This window comes from Felis catus, chromosome B4 (assembly GCF_018350175.1).
Source record: "Felis catus isolate Fca126 chromosome B4, F.catus_Fca126_mat1.0, whole genome shotgun sequence".
Taxonomy (NCBI): domain Eukaryota; kingdom Metazoa; phylum Chordata; class Mammalia; order Carnivora; family Felidae; genus Felis; species Felis catus.
Window position 1 is genome coordinate 114,839,048 of NC_058374.1, and position 18,085 is coordinate 114,857,132.

General features: G+C 39.0%; 1 long non-coding RNA gene across 3 annotated transcripts in view; it reads right to left on the minus strand.

The window, feature by feature from the left end:
* Positions 1–2,817: 2,817 nt before the first annotated feature.
* Positions 2,818–18,085, minus strand: part of LOC109501717 — a 35,429-nt gene continuing 20,161 nt past the window's right edge. For all 3 annotated transcript variants that reach the window (XR_002743976.2, XR_006600967.1, XR_006600966.1), the window contains 3 exons: positions 15,538–15,761; positions 3,389–3,503; positions 2,818–3,274 (listed from right to left, as the gene is read on the minus strand). This is a non-coding gene — a long non-coding RNA (uncharacterized LOC109501717). The remainder of the gene's footprint in view (positions 3,275–3,388; positions 3,504–15,537; positions 15,762–18,085) is intronic.

Below are 18,085 nucleotides of genomic sequence, written 5' to 3' on the forward strand. Positions count from 1 at the left end.
CTTATAATATCCAGGCTTTGTCCAGCAGACATTACACACATTCCCACATGTCATCTTCAAGACAATGCTTATAAACTAAGTAGGTGCTATTATCATCCTAACTTACAGATTAGAAAAGCCCTTAGAATAGTGCCTAAAATCTGGTAGTCAAAAATCAGGGATATCTATCTATCTATCCATCTATTTTTATTATAGAAGCCAAGAAACTGGCCAGCCTGAGAACAACACAGTAACAATTCAAACCAAACTTTCAAAGGCTTCCAATCCTGGCACAAAAACAGACACTCAGATCAATGGAACAGAATAGAAAACCCAGAAATGGACCCACAAACATATGGCCAACTAATCTTTGACAAAGCAGGAAAGAATATCCAATGGAATAGAGACAGTCTCTTCAGCAAATGGTGCTGGGAAAACTGGACAGCGACATGCAGAAAAATGAACCTGGACCACTTTCTTACACCATACACAAAAATAAACTCAAAATGGATGAAATACCTCAATGTAAGACAGGAAGCCATCAAAATCCTCGAGGAGAAAGCAGGCAAAACCCTCTGTGATCTTGGCCACAGCAACTTCTTACTCAACACGTCTCCAGAGGCAAGGGAAATAAAGCAAAAATGAACCATTGGGACCTCATCAAAATAAAAACTTCCACACAGCGAAGGAAACAATCAGCAAAACTAAAAGGCAACCGACAGAATGGGAGAAGATATTTGCAAACAACATATCAGATAAAGGGTTAGTATCCAAAATCTATAAAGAACTTATCAAACTCAACACCCAAAAAACAAATAATCCACTGAAGAAATGGGCAAAAGACATGAATAGACACTTCTCCAAAGAAGACATCCAGATGGCCAACCGACACATGAAAAAATGCTCAACATCACTCATCATCAGGGAAATACAAATCAAAACCACAAGGAGATACCACCTTAGACCAGTCAGAATGGCTAACATTAACAACTCAAGCAACAACAGATGTTGGCGAGGATGCAGAGAAAGAGGATCTCTTTTGCACTGCTGGTGGGAATGCAAGCTGGTGCAGCCACTCTGGAAAACCATATGGAGGTTCCTCAAATAATTAAAAATAGAACTACCCTATGACCCAGCAATTGCACTACTAGGTATTTATCCACGGGATATAGGTGTGCTGTTTCGAAGGGACACATGCACCCCAATGTTTATAGCAGCACTATCCACAACAGCCAAAGTATGAAAAGAGCCCAAATGTCCATCAATGGATGAATGGATAAAGAAGATGTGGTGTGTGTGTATGTATATATATATATATATATATACATATATATATATATATATACGTATATATATATATATACACACACACACACACACACACACACACACAAGAGTATTACTTGGCAATCAAAAATAATGAAATCTTCCCATCTGCAACTATGTGGATGGAACTAGAGGGTATTATGCTAAGTGAAATTACTCAGTCAGAGAAAGACAAATATCATATGACTTCACTAATATGGACTTTAAGACACAGAACACATGAACATAAGGAAAGCAAAAATAATATAAAAACAGGGAGGGGGGACAAAACATAAGAGACTCTTAAATATGGAGAACAAACAGAGGGTTACTGGAGGGGTTGTGGGAGGGGGGATGGGCTAAATGGGTAAGCGGCATTAAGGAATCTACTCTTGAAATCATTGTTGCACTATATGCTAACCAATTTGGATGTAAATTAAAAAAATAAAATTAAAAAAAATTTTAAAAGCTTCCAATCCCAACCTTGCCATTTACTAATGCTATGGTTTGGGCAAGTTTATAAACAAAAGAAAGCTAATATCAGGGAGTGGCTTTAAAAGTTTTTTGAGAAATATCAAGTGTTGGTGAGGATGTGGATAAAAGGGAATGCTTCTGCACTGTTGGTGAGAATGTAAACTGGTGCATCCACTCTGGTAAACAATATGGAGGTTCCTCAAAAAATTAAAAATACAACTACCATATGATCTAGTAATTGCACTCCTGGACATTTATCCAAAAAGAACAAAAACACTAATTGAAAAGATTTATACACTCCTACATTCATTGCAGCATTATTAACAATAGTTTAGATAGGGAAGTAACCCACTGATAGATGAATGAACAAAGAAGATACCATATATATATACACACACACACACACACACAAACCACAAACACACCACACACACACACACACACACACACACACACACACACACACACGAATATTATACAGCCATAAAAAAGGATGAACTGTTGCCATTTGTGACAATATGAACAGACCTAGATGGTACTGCGCTAAGTGAAATAAGTCACAGAAAGACAAATACCATAAGATTTCACTTATATGTAGAATGTGAAAAACAAATGAACAAACAAATAGAAACAAACTCATAAATATAGAGAACAAACTAGTGGTTGCCAGAGGGGAGGTGGGTAGGGGAACAGGCAAAATAGGTAAAGGGGACAAAGAGGAACAAACTTCCAGTTATAAAATAAGTAAGTCATGGGAATGAAAAGTATAGCATAGGGAATATTGTCAATAAAATTGTAATAACTTTGGGGGCATCTGGGTGGCTCAGTCGGTTAAGCGTTCAACTCAAGATTTTTGGCTCAGGTCATGACCTCATGGTTCGTGCAATTGAGCCCCATGTGGGGCTCTGCACTGATAGCACAGAGCCTGCTTGAGATTCTCTCTCTCTCTCCCTCTCTCTCTCTCTGCCCCTCCCCTGTTTGTGCACTAACTCTCTCAAAATAAATAAATAAACTTAAAAAAATAATGAAGACAATTGTTTATTATATATTTTTAAATTTTTTATTAAACTTACTTGAATAATATGAAAACACCCAGGCTACCATAGTGTTGTCCTAGGGGGTCAATAAAAAAATTCCATATATACCTTTCTTAAGAATCCTTGGCTACACCTCCAAATACAAGAACGAAGTAAGAGCAAGCAGAGACAGTAAGGAAAACTATTAGCCCCCAGTAAGCACAGAAGCCACTAGGAAAAGAATGCTTGCAAATTTCTTTAGGGGTCAAATGACTACAGTTCATTGGACCAGGCAGATTCCCATAACGACAAGCATTTCCTTAGGAGGGGAAAGTGGAAGAGGCAAATTATGAAGACAGTCTTGTGATGGCTGGGGTGGAAATGTCAGCAGGCAGAGGGGGAAGATTGGTTGGTGGTCAGCAGCCTTTGTTCATCTACATTTAATTCAACCCAACTGCTCTTTATTCAATATTTTCTTAGTGTCAGGATGATGTTAAACTCTGAGAAAGACACAAAGGTGAAAAAAGTAAAACAATGCCTAACTTCAGCAAGTTTACATCTAGTGGTATATTTCACCAGAAGAAAATAAGCAAAGATGTGGCACAGGGGAATACCTTGAGTCTGAATCTTCTCTCCACCTCTCACTCCACACCTGGCCCAAGTTGTAGACTCTCTTCAGACCTCAGTAAGAATAATGTAATTAATATTTGCCTCGGAAGATGGTGAATACTGAAAAGGAGGAAAATGTCTATAATGTCTGACACAGAAAGAAGATTCCATCATAAATCAATATTTTTTTTTTACCCAACAAAAAGAGACAAATCTCTTATACCCCCAGTCATCCAACTGTTCATTTCAAACTAGACCTTGTCTCAAATGACTAGAAAGGGAGGTCACAGCAGAGTGTTAAGAGAATTTTTGGTTTCAGAGATTGTAGGAGCCCAGGTTCAAAGAGTATAAAGACTACTGAGTGGGGACAGTAGTTCAAGAACGGACTTTGGGGGGCACCTGGGTGGCTCAGCCGGTTGGGCATCCAACATAAGCTCAGGTCATGATCTCATGGTTTGTGTGTTCGAGCCCCACATCGGGCTCTGTGCTGACAGCTCAGAGCCTGGAGCCTGCTTCGGATTCTGTGTCTCCTTCTCTCTCTGCCCCTCCTCCACTTGTGCTCGGTCTCTGTGTCTCAAAAATAAATAAATGTAAAAAAAAAATTTTTTTAATGGACTTTGGAAACTTTCCACATTATTATGTTATCCATCTCCTCCCAACCTATCCCCAAAGATGGAGGTGCTGAGATCCAAACTATACATTGCTGACACAAAGCTGCTTACGACCTTAAAAAGTGCAAGCCCTTTCTAATCTATCTGCATAGACCTTCCCCACTCCCTTACCTGCCTAAAATGTGATACCTAGCACTTCTGGGCCCAAAACAGGTTGAGAAAACAACAAAACCCTAAGCCTGGAGGCATATAATTTATTCATTGATTCAACAAATGTTTATTCAGCCCCTACTGTGTGCTCTGGAACATTTTCTTCTCCCTGCATTCCTGTGGCTGCCTCTCTCTATTCTACCCTTGCTGACCCTGCAAACCTCTAGTTTATAATCTATTTACTGTTCCTTAGCCAATATCTCACCTCCTGACATGCAGGTCTACCATCCCTTTCTTCCACAATAGAATATTGTTCTGTTACACTCCTGTCCCCCAGGCTTTACTTCTTTCTTCCTGGCTTAATTCAAAGCTCTTAATCCCTTCATTATTCAGCTCCTCTTGGTTCTCTGCCTGCTCTCAACTCACCCATACCACAGCCCCTGAAAAGAGCAAATGGGGCTGTAATTCATTTGCTTGTGATGAGTCAACTCGTGAGCAATCTAACTCAACAAATTCTGTAAAAGTAATAATAGCCAGCACTTAAGACTGAGATTAGGGACAGGTTACAGTCATTAGTAATGACTAAGTCCAAGAACTAACTGTGGGAGTGAGTACATGAGGTAGGGTAGGGGCAAGGTCATTGGAGAAGGGGAATCTAAAGAAAACCAAGATAATGAAAAAATAACTTATGAGGATAAAACAATCATCAAGAAGTATGGCAGAAGTAGTGCAGGACAGAGGGATCTGGAGCTAAAATTTTAAGGAACGACGGTGTGTGTTAGAAGAAGGAGGTAATAGAAGACTACAGGTAGGGTATAGCCTGATGACTTGAGAGTCAGAATTGGTTAGGAGCTCTGAGGGGTAAGGGGAATGTTCTGGAAGCAGTAATAAGGATAACCCCCTGTCTTAGTCCATTCACTCTGCTGTAACAAACTACCATTGACGTGGTGGCTTATAAACAACATTTATTTCTCATTGGAAATCCAAGATCAAGGCACTAGCAGATTCTGTGTCTGGTGAGAACTAGTTTCCTGGTCCATGGATGGCTATCTTCTCCTTTGTCCTTATGAGGCAGAAGGGGCAAGGGAGCTCTCCAGAATCTCTTTAATAAGGGCACTAATCTCATTCATAAGGGCTTCGCCCTTATGACCTAACCACCTACCAAGGGCCCCACCTCCTAAGAACATCACATTGGGGGCTAGGTTTCAACATTTGAATTTGGAGAGAGACAAAAACATTCAGTCTGCAGCACCCACCCTGCTTGTGGGCCCATGATATGAGGAGTGTGGGAGAAAAAAAAAGCCATCAGGAAAGGAACCAGTGTTTTCAAGAGAGCCAGGTCACCACTGTAGCAAGAAGCTGAAGAGAGTATCCAAGAAGTGATGTAGAGGGAGGATGCCATGAAGTCACTGAGGAAGGGTTTCAGAAGTTGGGGAGCAGTGAGACATGGCATCAGAAAAGGGGCATAGGAGGCCACGTGGAGATCAGAGTCCAAAGAATGAGAGATGACTTGGGGGACCAAGGCTGACATTAAGGGGAGAGAGGCATGATGGGATTAGCACAGGCCCCCAGGGCCAATAGCAGTGGCAAAGCTGTACATATTAGGGGCCAAGAGTGAGGGTTTGCCAGGAACACTCAGAGTTCTTGCCCAGTGCAAATTCATAATCTGTTAGGGGAGACCCATACATACTGACAGAAAAATGCACCCCAGATTACTTCTGGAATTCAAAGACTATGGAAGCCCATCAGAAGGCCACTCAACTCAGAGAAGGCCAAGGAAAATGAGATGGGGGTGGGGGGTGGGGTGGAGAATGGAAAGACAATTCCATAAAACTACCACCACCACAAGAAAATAATTAAGATGCTCCTCCTATGGCAACGAGTGTACTGCACTTGATCTTAGCCAAAAGGCCAAGAAGTGGTGCAATGAGACTTTGTATAAATGGACCACAAGTTTAATTTAATTTTATTTTTTTTTACATTTTATTTATTTTTGAGAGAGAGAGAGAGACAGAGCACAAGTGGGGGAGGGGCCGAGAGAGAGGGAGACACAATCTGAAGCAGGCTCCAGGCTCCGAGCTGTCAGCACAGAGCCCGATGCGGGGCTTGAACCCACGAACCGTGAGATCATGACCTGAGCCGAAGTCAGTTGCTTAACTGACTGAGCCACCCAGGCACCCCCACAAGTTTAAAATGTAGTGCAATATTTTAGATTCACACTATTTGAATAGTCTTTGATCTTGCAGATTGAAATTTATTGTTTTTGGCTACAGAACTCTGCAAGATTACACAGCAAAGGGTGAATATAACATTATCTTTAATGTAAGTTGTAAAATTCTACATAGATGGAAGTTAGAGATTTTCTGAGGGTAAAAAGTAGGAAACATTTTAAAATTAAAAGTCTAATATATTCATTCCTATCTTTTTATTACCTAAGATGTCTGAAATTACCTCCAGTATTTGGGGTGATGGGAACAGGGGAAAAATTAAATTGATGGAACATTCCCTGACTCCCACATCTAAACTAGCCATACTCCTTTTATGTCAACATTTGTTGAATGCTCAGATGTATCTTATGTAACCCTCATAACCCAAAGATGATAATTTCCATTTTACTGACAAAAAATCTAATGCTTAGAAAGATAAAAACACTTGCCAGCGTCCCACAGTGAAGAGCTAAAGGAAATTCACAATTCTGTTAAAACAACTGTACTTACCTTACACCATGATGCAGTCACATTTTTAAGTTTTTAAGCTATTTGTGTTGTCGATACAAGTCACTGATTCACTTACCTCTTTCAGTAGTTTTAAGGAAGAACTCCAGTCGATTAGACCAGAAAAGCTTTTTACATAAAGTTGGATAAAATATAATGGGAAGAATCTTTCAGGAATTCTGCTGGTTACAGGCTAGTTTAGCAAAGCGAAGTACAATTGTGTTCAGTAGAAGAAAAATATTGGAGACAGGCTGACAAGTTTGGCCAGCCAGAAAACCCTAATGGGAACACGTGTTATCACACCATGACTAGAGAGCTGATGTTGAAAATTGGCTTAGTCTGCATAGCATCCTCATTTAAAAAACAAATAAAAAAAGACATCAGTCGACCCATAGAGATGGCCTACTATTCAAATGTAGAGCACTGGGACACCTGGATGGCTCAGTCCATTGAGTGTCTTGACTTCAGCTCCTGGGATCAAGCCCTCAGTCTGGCCCCATACTGAGTGTGATGCCTGCTTAAGATTCTTTCTCAATTTGTCTCCCTCTCCCCGCCCTTCTCCCCTGCTCGTGTGTGCATTCTCTCTCTCTCTCTCTCTCTCTGAAGAAAAATGTAGAGTATTTACTCATGTTAGATCTATGAGAACATGTTTTACAAACACAAAAAAGTTCAATCAGGAGTGATGAGACAACCATATATCAATCTATATCAACATTTATGGAATTCAGATAAAAAGTCTGCAGAGCCCTAATGCAGGTCAGATGAACCCCAGGATTTTGTGAGACACACTTTAAACACCTAAATCAATTAAAAACTATTAGTATTCCCTTGCATGGCTATCCTATGTATTATTTAAATAATGCCCTACATGTGGGGAGTTTGGTTAGTTCTATTTTTCCCCAATGAAAATAACACTGTAATTAATACCCTTGTATATATATTTTGGCATAATTCGTTGTTTCCTTAGAAAAAATTCCTAGAAATGCTGGATCAAAGCACAGATGTATTTTTGAACTTTTTGGTAGACATTGCCAAAATGCCCTCCACATATTCAAATACTGGGTTGAGATTTCTAGCTCAGTGAAAGGAATAAAAGGAAGAGATTAGTTTAGGGATCCTGGGTTTTAGCCCTAGCTTCACCACTTGTTAGCTGTGTGGCCTTGGGCAAGTTACTTAACCATTCTGTGTCTCTGTTTCCTTACCTATAAATTGGGTATAATCAGTTCTCACCTCATAAAGTTGCTGTTAAGAATTAAATAAACTAGGGGTGCCTGAGTGGCTCAGTCGGTTAAGCGTTCGACTTCGGCTCAGGTCATGATCTCATGGTCCGTGAGTTCGAGCCCTGCATCGGGCTCTGTGCTGACAGCTCACAGCCTGGAGCCTGCTTCGGATTCTGTGTCTCCCTCTCTCTCTGACCCTCCCCCATTCATGCTCTGTCTCTCTCTGTCTCAAAAATAAATAAAACATTAAAAAAAAAGAATTAAATAAACTAATGTGTATAAAGCTCTTAAAACAGAGACTGACTTATAGTATGCCTTACATAAGTGTTCACTATCATAATTATTCCTGGTTCTTAGACATTGGGATTTCAAAAGCCAATTTAAAAAAAAAAAGAATTTAAGGCAATCAATATGAGTTTGACTTTTTTTTTACTTTACCAAAATAAAAACATTTTTTAAAAACCCAGTACATAAGCAATATTTCATAGAAAAAATATATCTTAATAACACTAAAAATTTAGGGAGAATACAGTATCAAAATAAACGACTTTTATTAATATATTTAGCTTTAACAAAGATTTTGTACATTATATTTATTTTTCTCATTTCTCTATGGAGCAGTGAACATGCTATTTGTTTACTGTTTGAGAAGAAATGGACAGTCATATTTTCTAGAACTCTTACATTTCTATTTTTTACTCATTAATAGTTAAAAGTTTTTAATTTTTAGGAAAAAATAATCATAAAATTATTGACAGTAGCTTTTGTGAATTATGTGAACAAAAGATAATAGGATCCTAAGGTCAGCTTACTGGCTTTACAAGATGCAAATAACAGAGGAAAAGGAAACATTCTTTTAGATGGCTCTGAAAGAAAATAAAAGTGAAGCTTTTGGCCAAGAAACTTGACATCCCTACTTTTATTCTGATAGAGAAGTGCCTATAAAGCTGTTGAAGTGGAAATAAAATTCCTGAGTCTGTAAGGGCCACATCATTTATGGGGGAGCCAGGATTGGAATTAATTCCCAGCAAGACCCAAAAAGGAACACAAAAACCATGTGAACTGCACTAATGGCAAAGAAATTGATCAATGTGCAATTGTCTCCATCTTAAAAACCATTTGTTTGGGATGAATAATGAATGCTATTGCATTATTTGTTGACCAGTTTTCTAAGTCATTTGTTAATTGTCAGGCACACATTGAACAAATATCTAATTATAATCACTAGCATTTGATGAGAATTCACCAGGTGCCTTGCACTGTGTGTTGCATTCCCTCATTTCATCGTGACAGCCATTCTCTAAGGGAGTATTGCTCTAACTTCCTTTTTGAAGGTGACAAACTGACATAGAGAAGCTAAATCAAAGCCTTGCTCTAAAGTTACACAGATGGAACCAGAACACAAACCTAGTCTAGCTGACACCAGAGGTCTCACTCTTAACCAGGGTGTCACATTACCATTCCAGACCTATTTTATCTTTTTGATTTGATTTTAATCTGGTATTTTATCATTTTTAAATGTTAAGGAGAAAATACGGTGTTTCTACCTAACAAGAAAAGAAAACACAGACTATCATCTTTAGTAAGTATCCTGGATTAGACCTGAACTAAAAGGAATCTTCCATCCCAGGCTAGATTCCCTACTTACTCTGTTGACTTTAGTAGATTCCAGCTTTAGCTTTCTAATCTCTTTTTTTGAAGTGAGTGATATCTAAAGTTCTGTCAGCCAAGGAATTTTTAGGGGTAAAGATTCGATTGATTTCTTCTTTCCTTAAATTGAAAATTGGCTCTTGGGGTGCCTGGGTGGCTCAGTCGGTTGAGTGTCCGACTTCAGCTCAGGTCATGATCTCACGGTCTGTGAGTTTGAGCTCCGCGTCGGGCTCTGTGCTGACAGCTCAGAGCCTGGAGCCTGCTTCAGATTCTGTGTCTCCCTCTCTCTCTGCCCCTTCCCCGCTCATGCTCTGTCTCTCTCTGTCAAAAATAAACATTAAAAAAGATTTTCAATTGAAAATTGGCTCTAGTTAACAATTTAGGTGGGGCATATGGTGGGAAAGGAAGACAACACTAAGAATCTTAAGAATTATTTTGATGGGGCGCCTGGGTGGCGCAGTCAGTTAAGCGTCCGACTTCAGCCAGGTCACGATCTCGCGGTCCGTGAGTTCGAGCCCCGCATCGGGCTCTGGGCTGATGGCTCAGAGCCTGGAGCCTGTTTCCAATTCTGTGTCTCCCTCTCTCTCTGCCCCTCCCCCGTTCATGCTCTGTCTCTCTCTGTCCCAAAAATAAATAAACGTTGAAAAAAAAAATTAAAAAAAAAAAAAGAATTATTTTGGAAGATTACTTAGTATTTAGTATTTTTAAAAGCTTCCTTTTTTTTTTAAGTTTATTTACTTATTTTGAGGGAGACTGACAGCCCAAAAGCGGGAGAGGGACAGAGAGAGTCCCAAGCAGATTCCATGCTGTCGGCACAGAGCCTGACTTAGGGCTTATAAATCACGAACCATGAGATCATGACCTGAGCTGAAATCAAGAGTTGACCGCTTAACTGATTAAGCCACCCAGGTGCCCCTATTATTTAGTATTACTTAGAAGATCATTTCTTTTATTAGTTATACATCCAGGAAGGTCTTAACAATTACAGGCACACATAAAGAAGAAATTTGTGTATGAACTATGGTACTGAAAACTCTCAAGGACTATGAAGGCTCTGAGATTGTATCTTACTTGTAAATTAACCAGTAAGCCTACCACAGTTTTATGCATGCTAGTAAAAGACATGAGACTCCTGAGTCAGACACAAAGTATATTATTACTCATATCAATGCCAGTAGCCAGAGTATCAGCACTCTCTTACACTGGTTCCCAGAGTCTCAATCCCCACAAGGTGACATGAAAGGGCCCAGATAACATCTGCACATGCACTGGTTTGCATTACAGGAGAGGCACGCTGAATCTTTTATAATAGGCAGCAAATAAGCCTGTTCCTTTTCTCCAGAAGGAGATAGGACCTCTATTCTCCAAGACCATTCACTATACAAACATCCTTGAAAGGATAGTCTAGAACGAATACAATCAGTGCATCTGCTCACAAGATAGGCAGAAATTTGAGAGGCCCGTGGAAAATGTCTCCCAACACTGACCATTCTGCTTGTTAGAAGAATACATGTTTGAAGACTGTATCTCACTTAGAGCCATAGATTTTTATAAATGTTATAGTGGTGACAAATTATTCACCAGGATCTTGGATTATTCCTTTCCAAAAAAGTCAGTTGTGCCACTATGCCTGTCATATTTTCTACATATCCTAATGAGTCAATACAGATTTTTTTAAGTTTATTTATTGCTTTTGAGAGAGGGACCCATGGGGGAGGGGCATGTGCCTATTGCTTTTGAGAGAGAGAGGGACCACATGTGCATGGGGGAGGGGCAGAGAGAGAATCCCAAGCAGACTCCACGCTGTCAGCACAGAGTCTGACATGGGGTTCAATCCCACAAACCCCAAGAGCATAACCTGAGCCAAGACCAAGAGTTGGACACCTAACCGACTGAGCCATCCAGGTGCCCCAATACAGATTTTAATAATAAAATTTTCACACAATATAAAATGTGGTGTGGAAACTCACCCAGAGCATCCCAAAGTCAACATGCTGTAAATACACAACATGAGCATTTACACTAAGACTGCTGATTATAATATTCTAGAGCAAAATCATTTCAGTAAACAGCTATGAGGTGTTTTTTAAAGTCTGAATCTTAAAGCCTCGATTGGATGATACCGAATCCCCATTTACTCATTATCTCTTGTGAGAGATAAATTGAAAGGAGGAGAGTTCTCTCTTAGGGACAGTTTTCTTATAAGAATACAAAATTCTGAGCTACTTTCCTTCTGATCCATCAATACTGTCCTCACTCCTAAAATTACACTAGTTCCTTCTTCCCAATGGCTCACAGGATTCTGAGTCTCACAGAACCACCTTTTAATAATTAAAAGCTAATACAATGAGATTCAGAGATCTGTGTTCAGAAAATGCCTTGTTAAGTATGCACTGTTAAGTATTTAACAGTAATGCACTGTTAAGTATTTAACAGTGATGCTGAGTAGCAGCAAGTTACAAAAATTAAACTTAAAAGCAAACCATTCTGTTCCTCATATCCATGAGTTTATAGTTATAGTTTATCCATGCAAGCCATTTTCATTGCCTTTCCCCTATTTCCTTGAATGTTACTCTATTTATGTCTTACAGTTTCCCCATTTACTCCCACAAGCCAGTTCCATGCACCATTCATAAAACGAAACAGTAGCAAAGATCTGCTGCTTCAAAATGAGGACATATATCCTTTTCCCCAAATTTATTTCACCCAAGTATAAACACCCACTGACAAAAAGATGTGGAAAATATGGTGTGATTGAGAACTGCATCTCATATATTGGTTTTTTTTTAAATAATATTTGTGTAGCAGAGTGTTATATATCTGTGTTTCTGTGGCTTTGGAAACACAACACTAGCAAATGTAAAATATAATTTTGTCTCCTAATTTCAATAAAGCTTGCTTTGGCAAATGTCTAGAAATAAACTCAAAATGTGATTGAAAGCCAATTTTTGTTGTTTTTAAAAAAATGTAACATTCAACCAAATCAGAGGTTGGTTTCAAAAGAAATGTCACTCTCCTTCTTTGAATGGCATAACACACACACACACACACAAATACACACGCCCTGAAGAATACTTAACAAGAGCTAAGCTCTAAAATTAAAGAATCTAGGGCGCCTGGGTGGCTCAGTCGGTTGAGCGTCCGACTTCGGCTCAGGTCATGATCTCACGGTCCGTGAGTTCGAGCCCCGTGTTGGGCTCTGTGCTGACGGCTCAGAGCCTGGAGCCTGTTTCCGATTCTGTGTCTCCCTCTCTCTCTGCCCCTCCCCCATTCATGCTCTGTCTCTCTCTGTCTCAAAAATAAATAAACATTAAAAAAAATTTTTTTTAAATTAAAGAATCTATAGAAAATACAATGATGCACCTGAAAATTATTTTCATTCTCTCCTTTGTGTGAAATTCAATCACATAGAAAGCAAACAAATGGAGCAAACAATGAAAATGGCACATGGGATTTTTTTCAATTACTATAAACTGCACTCTCTAACACAAAAAGACCACTTATGCAGCAATTGCATCTAATGATGTACATTGTTCTCCTGTCAGGCTATTTCTGATTTTAAAAATGCTGTTTCTTGGGACCTCATAACACTAAATCCAGTATGAGCTCCTTTATAATAAGAAACTAACTCTTCCCAGAAATGCAAACTTAATATTGCTTTTATCATGATGTGTCAAAAAAAAAAAAAAAAAGCCCACAAAAAAAGAAACCTTGAAACTTTGACAATACGAAGAAAGACACAATATGGTATTTATATCTTCCTAGAAATATTTCATTGAGTCTACTGTGACCATTCTAAGGCAGCAAAAATGACAAGTATGAAATTTCATTGCTTTAACTTAGTTCTAACGTATTGCTTTAGAATTTAAAAAAAAAAAAAACAAGCTACTCTAATATATAAATGCAGCCCTTATAAAAATACCAAAACATACATTTAACAGATTAATCTTCTAGAAAATTAAAATACACAAAATTCTTCTTTGTACTCCCTTCAAAAGCAATCTCTTATATTTATAAGATGACTCAAGAACAATTAAAATTTTCCTCCAAAAAACAAACAAAAAAACTAATTTAACACATCTCCTCATAACACATATCCAGGAGAATGATACCAAGGGGCTGTCTTAATTAAAAAATATTTTTATTGATATTAATATATAATTATCTCTCTAGAACCACATTATGTGAAAGAATATATGTTTATTAATGTTAATTAGTATACATTTCTCTCTATATATAACTACACCATCGGAAAGGACTGCAACCTCAAATTGAACTGGAGGATATTATATGAGGAATCTCATGCACATACCCTCAGAAGAACAGAACTTAAGAACTGAGACACTGATTTCCCACAAACAGCTGATTTACAGAAGATAGGGCTTATCTCCTCATCAGTGAACATCCAACAAGAATCTTTCCCCATCCTCCAGCCAATGAACTTACTGCCTGGACTCTGGCTAGACTTTCCCATCTTTGCATTCCTTGTTCACAAGTCCACCCCAAACCCTTATAGCTCGCTACAGCATGAATTTCCCAAATTGCAATTCCTCCACTATTCCCAAATAAACTCAATTTCTTGTCCTTTGAGCTTGCCTCAGTTTACCTCTTTCTTTAGGCTGACATATGTGTCACATACATGTCACTTTCCAAACCTATGTCATTTGGGCTTGAATTGATAAGACATACAAGATGTAAATGACTTACTGCAGATGCCCTCCTCCTCCCAGATAGATTCAATTGCTTTAATGGGGAACAATCCCTTGAGCCAGAAGATATTTAAACATCCATGACAGCTGTGGTGACATTTCAAGCTCTTCTGCCACATTCAAAACAGACTCTACCACCCACCTGCTCTCATGCCTCAAAACGGTGATACCTATTGGTGAAAGCCTTGGAGTTCTACTCACACACACCTGAGACGATGGGACAGCCAGGTGACAGATCTCACCACCTGCCAGTCCTCTTTCTGGAGACAATGTAGTATGGTGGAAAGAGCACTGGGCTTTGGAGTCAGACAAACCTGGAATCCAAACTATTTGCTCCCCATATTGAGCCTTGGGCTAGTGGCTTTATAACTCTGAGTTTTAGGTGTCCTCAACCAGCCTTCAGGGTTGTAGTGAAGATTAGATAACATATGTAGAGCTTCAGGAAGAATGCATGACAGTGATAGGTAGGCATGAGGGAGCCCTCCTGGTGGGGGAAGTAGGACAGGTTCCAAAATTTTGAAGGAGTTAAAGTATTTGTGAGATGTCTGAAAACTTGGTCTTGGGCAAATCCTGAACATCACTATAAAGGATGGGAATTGTTGGGGCGCCTGGGTGGCGCAGTCGGTTAAGCGTCCGACTTCAGCCAGGTCACGATCTCGCGGTCCGTGAGTTCGAGCCCCGCGTCGGGCTCTGGGCTGATGGCTCGGAGCCTGGAGCCTGTTTCCGATTCTGTGTCTCCCTCTCTCTCTGCCCCTCCCCCGTTCATGCTCTGTCTCTCTCTGTCCCAAAAGTAAATAAACGTTGAAAAAAAAAATTAAAAAAAAAAAGGATGGGAATTGTTTTGTTCATGCATTCCTTTATCCACTGCATACACATTTATTGAGCTTCTTATCTAGGCTAGTAAGGGAGACAGACTCATGCATTACTCATTATTAAGGCACAGGTGCTATGACATAGGTTAGCTGAAGGAAGGGTTGGAAATGGCAGTCAGTAAGGTCCTCAAAACAAAAGGGGACCTTCCAGGTCAAGTCACATATAGTCAGAGAGGATTTAGTAGAAGAACACTGCAGGGGAGTTTCAGGGCCACCGACGGTTCATACCTGTCTCTCTAGGAGTCTGTAGTGGGGAGCAATTGCACACCTTCTAGTGACCTGCAGGGTGGTTTCTCCGTCGCCACTGTGGCAGGGACTCACAAGGGGAGAGGTTATGAGTACATTCAGGCCACAAGGAGTTCCAGGCTTCCTTCCAGATCACTGGACCTTCACAAAGTGAATGGACTTCACTACCACCAATTTGAGAGAGCGGGTTAGTTACAAAGGAGAACCTGTGAGGCATAGAGAAGGTTTTCAGCTATTATATCCTTCCAGATGGGATGAGGGGATCAGATGCATTGTATACTTGATAAAACAAATAACCAATCAAAAGTTTCAAATATAGAGTGGATTGATGAATAATGAAGTGACAGCTGCTTCTGCTTCTCTGATTCTATACATTCCTGATTGTGTTGATGATGACAATGATGATGATTATAAAAATAATAACAGCAGCTACCATATTCTGCATGTTTCTTATGTATCAGGCAATGATTTGAGATAGACAATTGTTACGCCCATTTACAAATGAGCAAACTGAGAAACTGAGAGATTAAGTTAATTAGCTAAAGGCTACACAAATAGGAAGTGATGGAGCTGGATTTCAGGCCCAAAACTGCCTACAACTCCAGAATCTGCATTCTACCCTACTGCCTACATGCTTATTGAATCTCTGAATGACTCTTTGGACATTCTCAAAATAAGAACTTAACAAAATGCTATTTATTAATCTCTATTATCATAAAAAATCTTACTTACATTTACTGTAACAATGATACATTTCTCTGTCTTAAGAGTTTTAGGTCCCAAAGAGACCTATGGGGTACATTTAACCAATCCTCTCAATTCTACAAATAAGGAACTGAGCTATCCCAGGTTCAATTGAGCTACACTAAAACACCAATGGTTCTCTTAAAAATTTTAAAAAGGAACCTCTTTGCCTATACCTATTGATGATGCTGATAATCAAAGTTTGAAATAAAATTATGATACACTAAAAAGATGGTATCGACCTACCCGGGATTTGACACAAAAGGTTGGAATGTTTTCAAACCTCACTTACTAACTTTGTTGCTAGATAACTTGGAAAAAATCAAATGGCTTCCTAAACACTGGCTATTTCGCTCTCCCTGAATAATTCTTAAAATATCTAAGGTATGTCCTGGTTTAAAGGTATCCTTAGTGGATTAATTTTATTTAAAAAACTAGTCATTCAAAACTGAAATTTAATTTTTTTGCAAGCAGAAGTAAAACCTTTCTAAAAGTAACTGAAAACAAAAACACTGCCCGAAAAGCAAAAATTAGGCAAAATCAATTATATAATAAGGCTAATATCAATCATTGGCTAAAAGTAACAGACAGAAAATTTGGCTTCTGGTTGTGTTCATTGGTTTACTTTTATCCTCCATCTTCAATAAGATTATTTTTTTCCATAATCAGCTAATGATCATTTGGATAAGTTTATTTATTTATTTTGAGAGAGAGAGAGAGAGAGAGAGAGAGAGACAAAGGGAGAGAGAGAATCCCAAGCAGGCTCCACACTGTGAGTGTGGAACCCAACATGGTGCTTGAATCCATTAACTGTAAGATCATGACCTGAACCAAAATCAAGACTTGGACACTTAACCAACTGAGCCACCCAGGAGCCCTTGGAAAATTAATTTTTTAAAAAAAGACCAATTATTTCTACTGTAAAATGACAAATGGAAATGAAATCTTAGAAGAAAAGGTCTTCAATCTCATTAAGAATAGTAAAAGAAATACAGATTCACATGAAATATCAGGTTTATATTATGAAACTGAATAAGATCAAAGATTTTCCCCCCAATTCTCAATGCTGGTGGGGGTTTGAGAAAACAAGTTTACATGATGTTTTGACAATACTAAGAAATAAACTAAGGCAGTCTTTTGGGAGATCATTTGACAATATCTCTTTAAATATGCATTGTTTTTAAAGACGCGTTTATTTGACACAGCAACCTCACTTCCAGGAATGTAACCTCACATTGCCTCACATGCAAAGGCTTGCCTATAATGATATTGATATGAGGGATGTTTATAATAACAAGGAAGGAAGGGAGGGAGGGAGGGAGGGAGGGAGGGAGGGAGGAAGGAAGGAAGGAAGGAAGGAAGGAAGGAAGGAAGGAAGGAAGAGGGGAAAAGAGGAAATTAAAGAAATCAAAATGTCCACTGATAGGAACTGGTTAAATAAATACGATGCACTGCATTCATAAAAAGCAGTATTATTTTTCCATTAAAAGTGATGCTGTGGATAAATACTACTGAGGTGGAAATCATTCACATGTGTTACTAGATTAAAAAAAAACAGTACAAAACTGTTTGCAATTGTATGTTTCCATTTATATGAGGTTTGAGAACAGGCAAAACCATCTGTAGCAACAGACATCAGAACAGAGGTTGCCTGGGAGGGTGGAGAGCAGGTGAAGAGAGTAGAGACTGATTTGAAAAGAGGTAAGGGAACTTTCTAGAGTGATGGAAATGTTCTGATCTTGGAATATGGCTTGAGGGAGAGGTCAGGGACAGAGTGGGTATACAT